General features: G+C 41.8%; 1 pseudogene; it reads left to right on the forward strand.

Annotated features, from left to right (window-relative positions):
- Positions 1 to 1,413: 1,413 nt before the first annotated feature.
- On the forward strand, positions 1,414 to 2,726 carry LOC115156381 (desmin-like; annotated as a pseudogene).
- Positions 2,727 to 9,606: the final 6,880 nt, after the last annotated feature.

The raw sequence follows: 9,606 nt of genomic DNA on the forward strand, positions 1-9,606 counted from the left end.
GGCACAGTCAGGTGATTTAGTCCCCGCTGACATCTAATTTGTGCTATACATTATTGTTTGAAAAATGCTGCCTACAGCATGTCTCTACATGGATGTATGCAGCATGTGTGGCTGCAGCAAGATACTATTGCATTTTAGTTGAGTTACTTCTGAACAAATGAAGCTTTATATAGTTAGCTACAAACTAGCAAACTTCAACATGCAAACTTTGGAAGCATGATTCCAACTCCGGAGACATGACCAGATTAAAAGGGAGGAAAAATACATTATGAACACATTTTATCACTGGTTTACCAAAATGATTAGGACCTTATGATGTTACAAGTTACTGATATATCCCACCCGTTTCAACTATGGGACAAAGGAGTAAGCCCTGCGTTTTTTGTACAGGACACAGGGCCTTTAAACTGGGCAATCAGCAGTTGAAAATTAACAAAGCAGCATCCCCGCCCCTGTTTTGGTAAAAAGCTGAGGAATGGGGCTGGAGAAATGTAACCACCCTCAAATTCATAAACAGAGCTTTGGATGCATGGACTGATCCTTGCATTTATTATCAAAGTTATAGCTTCGACCATGTTTTGAGGCTATATAGTGTTTGTTTATATTTACTTTGTATACAAAGAAGCTTACATTTTGCGTTCTGATGGGGTATGACAGTCATGAAGCATTTATATGTTATATTCTTCAAGAATCAATGGGTACATATAATTAAGTCCAACAATTTATGTAACAACTGCAGACTGCCCCTTTAACTTTATTGGGTGAATCCACCAAGTGTTCACCTCAACATAAACACCCCTGCGGACAGAATTTAAGTCTACCGATGGTCATACTAACAGAAAATGTCTTTCAGCTTATATTCATTTATTTGGCTCAATGAAAGTGTTTAACTAAATGAGGGTTTTGAATGCATATATCAACAAAAATGTAGAATTTAATTATTTTTATGTATTGACTTCGTCTTTAGAACAATGTGTCTTTGCGCATAGGAGGGAGCAAGTGACGTATGTTGTAGTGTAATTTGATTAGATGCGGAATAGGGCTTTTGAGCAGACTTAGCTTCTGTTCACATCACTGCAGCCTCGTGAATGGGAAGAATCTTAGGAATGAAAATGCAGTAAAACCATAATTATAGGCTTGATAAACAATGCCTATGTCTCTTTTTATTTCTTTATGGGCCCGACTGCCTCACTGGTTCATAGCCCTAACTCCGCACCTCACAGGGACATGACAGATGTCTATGAGGCAGGTCAGGTCCTTTGTCTTAGAGGTTAGAAATTACAGAGTACTTTGCTCAGGAGTCGGGTAGGGATTGGCCAGGCTGTCTGGGTATAAAGAGGTCCATACGATGAGAGAGCAGAGGTGCACAGCCAACCAGAGGTCCTCCTTCAGACACAGAGATCAAATAACCAACTCATCGTCATCATGAGTCATAGCCCAGAAAGAATGTCATCTTACCGCCGCCACTTTGAAGACATCAGCAGCAGCTCTACATCTTACCAGGTCAGGGTGTCCAGCCCTTCCCCCACCCGACGAGATGCCCGTACCCGATCCGCCATCTTCACCCACGGTGGTTCAGGAGGTGGCACAGTGGTCCGAAGGACCATGTCCTCCACACAAAGATCTGGCGCGGCGGGTGGGACAATGTGTGCTGGTATGGAGGGTGGCATCGACTTGGATGCAGCCGCCACTGAGAACCAAGCATTCCTCAGCACACGCAGCGTTGAGAGACAGGAGATAGTCATCCTTAACGACAGGCTGGCTGTTTACATCGACAAGGTTTACTCATTGGAGCAGCAGAACAAGCAGTTGGAGATGGAGGTCGAAGGCCTCCAGAATCGCTTTGTGGAGCCGTCTGGCCTGCACTTGCTGTACGAGCAGCAACTGAGGGAGCTGATGAAGATCGCAGATAAGATGCAAGTCCAGTGGGATCTGGCCCTCGCCGCTAAGGATGCCATTGTCGGCCAACTGGAGATGATCAAAGCCAAATACGAGGAGGCCCTTGAGAATAGGAAGGTGGCCGAGCTGGAAATCGAAGCATTCCGTCCGGATGTCGACGTGGCCACCTCTGCGTGGATCGCTTTGGAGAAACAGCTGGAGCAGTTGGAGGTGGAGCTGAAGTTCCCCCAGAGGGTGCAAAAACAGGAAATTGGAGAGCTGATGGCTCAGGTCTATTCTGGTCATTCCTCATCCCAGAGCTCCTTTGCCCTCCCTGACCTATCGGCTGCTCTCAAACAAATCCAAAGTCAGTACAATGAAATTGCAGCCAAAAACTTGGCTGAAATGGATTCCTGGTACAAATCAAAATAGAAGACATAACCAACAAGACGACAAAGCACGTCGACAAGGCCCGAAGTGTAAGAGAAGAAATTACGAGCACCAGGAAGGATATCCAAAACAAAGAGCGTGACCAGGATGCTTTGAATGATGCTCTGGAAGCAGAGATCAACGAAGCAACGGAGAGGTACAAGACGGAACTGGAAGACTTGCAGGCGAGGATCGAGGCCCTGGAAACCACCAAAGAGAAGATCGCTCACCACCTGCGCGAGTACCAGGACGCTCTGAACATCAAGATGGCTCTGGAGATTGAGATCACAACTTACTGGAAGCTGATTGAAAGCGAGGACTTGCGACTCAGCAGCATGGTCAAGAACCTGTCTTGGATGAGTGGCAGAATGAGTGTGATGAGCTCTGAAATAAGCAGTGTTGGGATTAGTTACTTGTAAAAGTAATATAACATATTACTCGATACATTTAACAAAAGTAACTGGTTACTTTTTTAGTTATTACTTTACTTTCATGAAAAATGTATAAATCTCACAGTTAGTTTAACTGTTCGAGGGAGCAAGGCGAGCTGTGCATGCTCTACCAGAAATATGCTACATAGTAACTCAGGTTTGATCAGTAGTTTCTCCTTTCATTTGTGGTGATGATTTCCTGTGCTAGTCTACAAGTGCTGCACTATCATATGGGCTGTTTAATTAGGAAATCTGTACAGAACATATGGCTATCTTTTCATTCAAAATCTCTCTCGAGCTGCCAGTTCTGTTTATAGACCGCACATACAGGGACCTATAGAGACGTATAGAGGGCACACTTGCCACTAGACGGGAAAGCCTTCTATGGGATTTGCTATCACAGAAGCGATCAATGGCAAAGATCAGAGGTACGTCCTCTATACATTTCTATGGAGAGCATATGACATTTCTCCAAACAGCCTTTCTCCGCTCGCTCGTGAACTAAATGAGGAAACGAGTCGAGATCGGATCATGGAAACACGCTGCCGGTAGAGATCTGACTCTGAAAGTAACGCACGCATTGTTAGACAAAGTAACTGTAATAATATTACCCAATTTGAAAAAGTTTCTTTACTCTGTTACTCATGAAAGTAATCTGATTACGTAACGCATTACCCCTAACACTGGGAATGAGTGTGGGTGTGGTTGGAGGTGTGGCTGGAGGAGTGGCATTGAGTGGAATTGTTGGAGACAACGGAAATGGTGGAGGTAATGGAAACTGTGGAGGAAATGGTAAAGTCAACGGAAATGGTCGGGGGCAATGGAAAGGGAAACGGTGCAGGTGGAATTCGAGCGATCTTCACCCATGAGGAACAGGCAGTGGAAGTGACTCAGAGGAATACGGTCCTCATCAGAACCGTGAGAACAGAGGACGACATGCTGGAGAGCGACATCCAAGAGAAGAGCTACACTGTTGAAGGTGCAGCAGATGTGACGGATGAGGAACAACTGAACGATCATGTGACCTTTTCTCAATCTTTAATTAAACCCTTATGTCCCAAGAGCTTTGCAATGAGGACCCATGCCTGGTCTGTCACCTGGACATGAGACCATGAACTGCCCCTGTAACTATGTAAAGTGTGCCTTTGTGTGCCTTCAATTTGCTTAAGAAACAAATAAAATTCTCAGTATTAAAAAGACAATGGGCGTTTGGCATAGAGACTTCAATGCCAGAGTGTCTACGCATGTCAGTGTGTGTGTGCACGGGCTGATGGAGCCGTCTTCATAACCCTCTCTCTGATTAATAATTAGAGAGAATCAGGAAAGGAAAGATTAGCATATGTCTAGAGCGGCAGATAAGATGAGCATTTGGCTAATAAAAGACTAGGATCTCTGAGATGCAAAGAGGCAGAAACTTGTTAGAATAAAGGGCTTGTGTGTGACTCCTTGTTGGAGGGATATATTATGGTGTTGGTTGATGTGTCAAAAAATAGGCAACTGTTTTTACTATACCTCAAGCCAATGCCATCCCTAAATATACAAGGGGATGGCTGAGCTGGAGCGTATTCAATGGGGTGCAAGTGCAAGATGCTGAACATTAAAATAAAAACGTCTGTGATGATTTACACTAATCTGGACTGATGTTGGCCTTCAAACACTGACCAACAGTCATGGAGCAGTGATGGTACCAACTAACTGAAACTGACTTCAACTAAAGATTGGTATTGAGAGAGCAATTTAACCTAAAATAGTATGGAAATGTCTTACGTACAATGATAAATATGTTCAATTGTTTGTCAAGAAGCTTATGCCAGACCGAAGGGTGGAAGGTTGTTGTCACAATACAATTGTGTAAGACTTTGTAAAAAAAATTCAGCAGTCACGGATAGATTTGGCCATCTGTGGGCTGTGATTTTGATGTGGTCTTGATGGGCCGTGAATTAACAATTGTCATGATTATACAATTTAACATCCGTTTTGAGAGAAAGAGCAAACAACAAAAGACTAATGTGTTTGTGCATGAATTCTGCCTAATGACTGTATGGTGTGTTGGGATCCAACCCAACTATCCGGTTGCCTATTTGGACTTAATGAAGCATTCTGAAAGGGCTTACCTCCGGTTTCTTTATCTCCCTAATTAAGGAGTTACTGCTGGTTCGGGTTCTATTCATGTGTTCTATAGTGGTGCACTACTAAGAGCACTTGGAATGGAATTGATTACATGATGGAGCATGGTACATATGGACACAATATCATTATTCACAATTCAGCACATGGCTAAGTTTGTATAGGATGACATTATAGCTGAAACCCAGTTGATTGTAAATCAGACTTAACCACATGCTTGTCCTTATTGGCGGAATAAACCGACTCTCCCTGAGAAGTTCAGTGTTGTTAAACCAATGAGCACAAACACAGTCAGGATTGATTAGACAATTGATCACTTTCAAGCAAAGACAACACAGCCAGTAGGTTAACTAAACGCTGTCTGTTTGGTACCGAGAGCTCCAAGATTCATGGCATTCGTGAACTATGTCAATATAGCAAAATAGGGTGCATTTAAATCCATAGTAAACGACAATAGAGCAGGGAAAAACAGATCATTTTGGGCAGGGAAGATGCCATACTAGTGTAAAACAAGCATATCATTTCACAATAATACCAAATACATAGACATATTCAGTATAGTCCTTTATGTCAATATGTGGAATTAGGTACGTATTCAAATGAAACAACCGTAAACCTAATGCCAACCCCAACCCATTTCCACAGTTTTAAAACTATCTATACTGTAGCTATATCCTCTACTCCCATTGTGACCTGACAGTCAGTGTGAGCCAAGGCTAGCCGACACTGCTTCGCGGTTCTACCGTTAATAAACTCCATTGAATTTCACTTGAGAGCCGCATCTGAGGACCTTGTTATCCGCCCCTCCACCGCCCCGATCATTTAGCCTCTCACAGAGACAGCCCCATGGCTCAATGAAGATGAATTATGATCCTTCCAGCGACAGGGTGGCTGAAGTAATGGGATGAGTTGAATGGCAAGGCGACACATCACCCCCGTCACATTCACTATCACGTCAACACTGTCACTTCCCAAAGGACCACCCTCACGTTCCACTATTCACAACAGCAAATGGCGAGGAGAAACAAGAGATGAAGTAAACACAGGTGGGAACACGAATAATGTGAGGGGTGGAATATTAACAGAACACTAATACAACATTCTGGAAATGGCGAAGTTGCGGATGGCCCTAGGAGTGTTCGTCCTCTTAAAGACAGAGCTCTTTACTTACCATATGTTCCATGTTTACAAAAGTGGTCAATCATTTTGGCTAAGATGAAGGATGTATTTTATTTGGTCACCCATTCATACTTGCTATGCAGAACACAAGTTCTTTCTGCCTATTTCCCTCGCAGAGCCTTGGAATAGTCTCTGTTCCCTCTCTCTCATTTCAAGGCTTTCTCTACAGCAAGGAGGAGGAAGCAAAACAATCAGTCAAAGACTTAGTTCATTTGTGTTATTTATGTCACCTTAGTCATCCTCCTCAACAAAGTTCTCATAATTTGTTCCCTTTTCACTTCTCTGTTTTCTCCCTGACTTTCACATAAAGACCTTCATGGCCCATCTTTTGTTCGTATTGGGTAAATTCAGATTGGGGCGATGGTGAGTACTTGATCATATGCAATCTTAGTCATTGTCTTGAACAATGGCACCTTGTACGTGGGTAAAGTCTCCCCACTGGAAGAGGTGACTTTTTAAAGAGTTGGGTTTGAATAATGAAGAATTTGAGAATCTTTAACTGAACACCGGAGGCTCAGACACTGAGTCAAAACACACTGGGAACATTAGTAAAAAATTACATTTTAGTTTAAGCATCAGCCATTTAAAATGGTTGATGTTCTGCGATTACTCAATTAAAAAAGTTTAGAGGTTATTGCTGGTACATTGTGGTATAGTGTGAAACAACCAAATGCTAGCCTTTAACCATCTGAACATTTTATATACTGAACAAAAATATAAACGCAACATGTAAAGTGTTGGTCCTATGTTTCATGAGCTGAAATATCCATACGCACGAAAAGCTTATTTCTCTCAAATGTGTTTACATCCCTGTTAGTGAGCATTTCTCCTTTGCCAAGATAATCAATCCACCTGACAGGTTTGGCATGTCAAGAAGCTAATTAAACAACATGATCATTACACAGGTACACCTTGTGCTGGGGACAATAAAAGGCTACTCCAAACTGTGCAGTTTTGTCACAACACATTGCCACAGATGTCTTAAGTATTGATTGAGCGTGCAATTGGCATGCTGACTGTAGGAATGATTATGTTCATTGCTTTACCATGAGCCGCCTCCAACGTCATTTTAGAGAATTTTGCTGTACGTCCAGCCGGCCTCACCACCGCAGACCACGTGATGAAACTGAGTATATCTGTCTGTGATAAAGCCCTTTTGTTGGAAAAAAACTCATTCTGACTGGCTGGGTCTGGCTCCCCAGTGGGTGGTCCTGGCTCCCAAGTGGGAGGGTCTATGCCTTCCCAGGCCCACCCAATCTATGTGAAATCCATAGATTAGGGCCTAAATAATTTATATAAATGGACTGATTTCCTTCTATGAAGTGTAACTAAGTAAAATCATTGAAATTGTTGCATGTTGTGTTTATATTGTTGTTCAGTATACAATTTTCTGCCCATATTTCTATTTTTGAAGAACTTGTATTAACGGATGTTTTGGATACGGTCGGCTATAGTCCTACATAGGCTACTGTAAAACGCATTTTCGTTATTCTTGCAATAGAAACACCATGAAATTAATCAATTTAATTAAGCTAAAATACCAAAAATAAATGGTTGGTAATAAAGGCCAGGATCACCTTATTTTCATCAAGAAAATATATAATCTCAAACTGCAGCGGTCATATTATGTAGTAGATGGAGTAGAAGTGCTCAAAGATGCCTTCTGGTGGCTCGAATAAGCATTAAAGGTAAGTGCACTAAACTGAGGTATTACACAACTTATAATTGAGGAACCACTGTAGTTGCATGTGATCAAAGACTACATGTAGCTGTTGCCATCACATATCCCGGTACATTTATCCCTATGCTAATTTCACCAGGTTGCTATGATTATATCCGGTTCAAATTCCATATCAGCCAATTAAAATCGTTGACATAGTAGGCAGTGTGTAACGCCCTGGCCATAGAGAGGGGTTTTTTGTTCTTTATTTTGGTTAGGCCAGGGTGTTACATTGGGTGGGCGTTCTATGTTCTTTTTCTAGGTTTTTTGTATTTCTTTGTTTTGGGCCGTGTGTGGCTCCCAATCAGGCACAGCTGAAGTTCATTGTTGTTGATTGGGAGTCACACATAAGGAGCATGTTTTTCCTTTGGGTTTTGTGGGTAATTGTTTCTGTTAGTGTTTTGTACCTGACAGGACTGTTTTGATTTCGTCTTTTGTTTATTTTTGTAGTGTTCTCGTTTTCATAAAAAATTCTAATGATGAACACATCCTCCGCTGCGTATTGGTCCACCTTTTCAGACGATGACTTTTCTGTTTCATCTGACGACGAAGACAGCCGTTACACAGTGTTGTCATACTCAGTCCGGCCTTGATTGTCTTGGTCTTGTCTAGGTCTCAGACAGTGAGGCCAGCAGAGACCAGCGGAGTAAAAAAACTAAAATATCAGCACATAAAACCAGGCAAAATATATACACTCCTTTCTTGAAACATTAAAACAGTATCTTAGCAGCCTTTATATCTATTATAGACATGTTTGTGCAGTGGTGAACCTATTGGATCTCGGCCTTCAGTGTGTGACAGGTTTGTGATTCTGAAAGGACAGCAACCGTAATACCAGCGCACTCATGTAGGAGAGTGAACCTTTTGTAGAACACAAAGGGCCAGTAGTGTAGGCTATACGTAGGTATAAACCATATACCCACTACATTTTCAATGGGTATTGTGTATACTCACTTCTTAATCCCTACTGATGCATATCAAAGTGATATAGTGGAGGTACAAGATTGATCAATTATGTAGTACAATAGAGAAATCATGCACAAAGCAGCCTACACAAGTGCAAAGCACGTGAAATATATTCACATGTGCGCCGCACATATTGCCTACTTTAAACGGAATGTAATCTGCAGACAGCAAAAATGTGCAGCTCTCAACTGGTTTTGGTATGGAGCAGCTCACAAAAGAATGACATCGGTAGCCGGTAGGGTAGGAAAGACTTTTCAATGTATGATATCTATCAGTAAATGCTAACTAAGGCAACAATGGGTATGCAAACCAGGTATTGAAAAAGTTTAGTCTGAAGTGTTCGTTAGTAGGCTATTTGTGATGTGCAATTGTCATCATGCACTGTTTGTTTCAGGGGCGTAGACATGGATGGGTCACATGAATGGGCCTGGTGGACAGAGGCACACCCACTGGGGAGCCAGATCCTGACAGGCCCACCCAATCAGATTGATGTGGTTTAAGCATTGTTGTGAACTTAGACTAAAATGTTATATATATATATATATATACACACACACTCATATATAATATATATATATATATATATATATATATATACACACACACACACACACACACACACACACACATATATATATATATATATATATACACACTCCTATATATATATATATACTGCTCAAAAAAATAAAGGGAACACTTAAACAACACAATGTAACTCCAAGTCAATCACACTTCTGTGAAATCAAACTGTCCACTTAGGAAGCAACACTGATTGACAATACATTTCACATGCCGTTGTGCAAATGGAATAGACAACAGGTGGAAATTATAGGCAATTAGCAAGACACCCCCAATAAAGGAGTGGTTGTGCAG

This window comes from Salmo trutta, chromosome 20 (genome assembly GCF_901001165.1).
Source record: "Salmo trutta chromosome 20, fSalTru1.1, whole genome shotgun sequence".
Taxonomy (NCBI): domain Eukaryota; kingdom Metazoa; phylum Chordata; class Actinopteri; order Salmoniformes; family Salmonidae; genus Salmo; species Salmo trutta.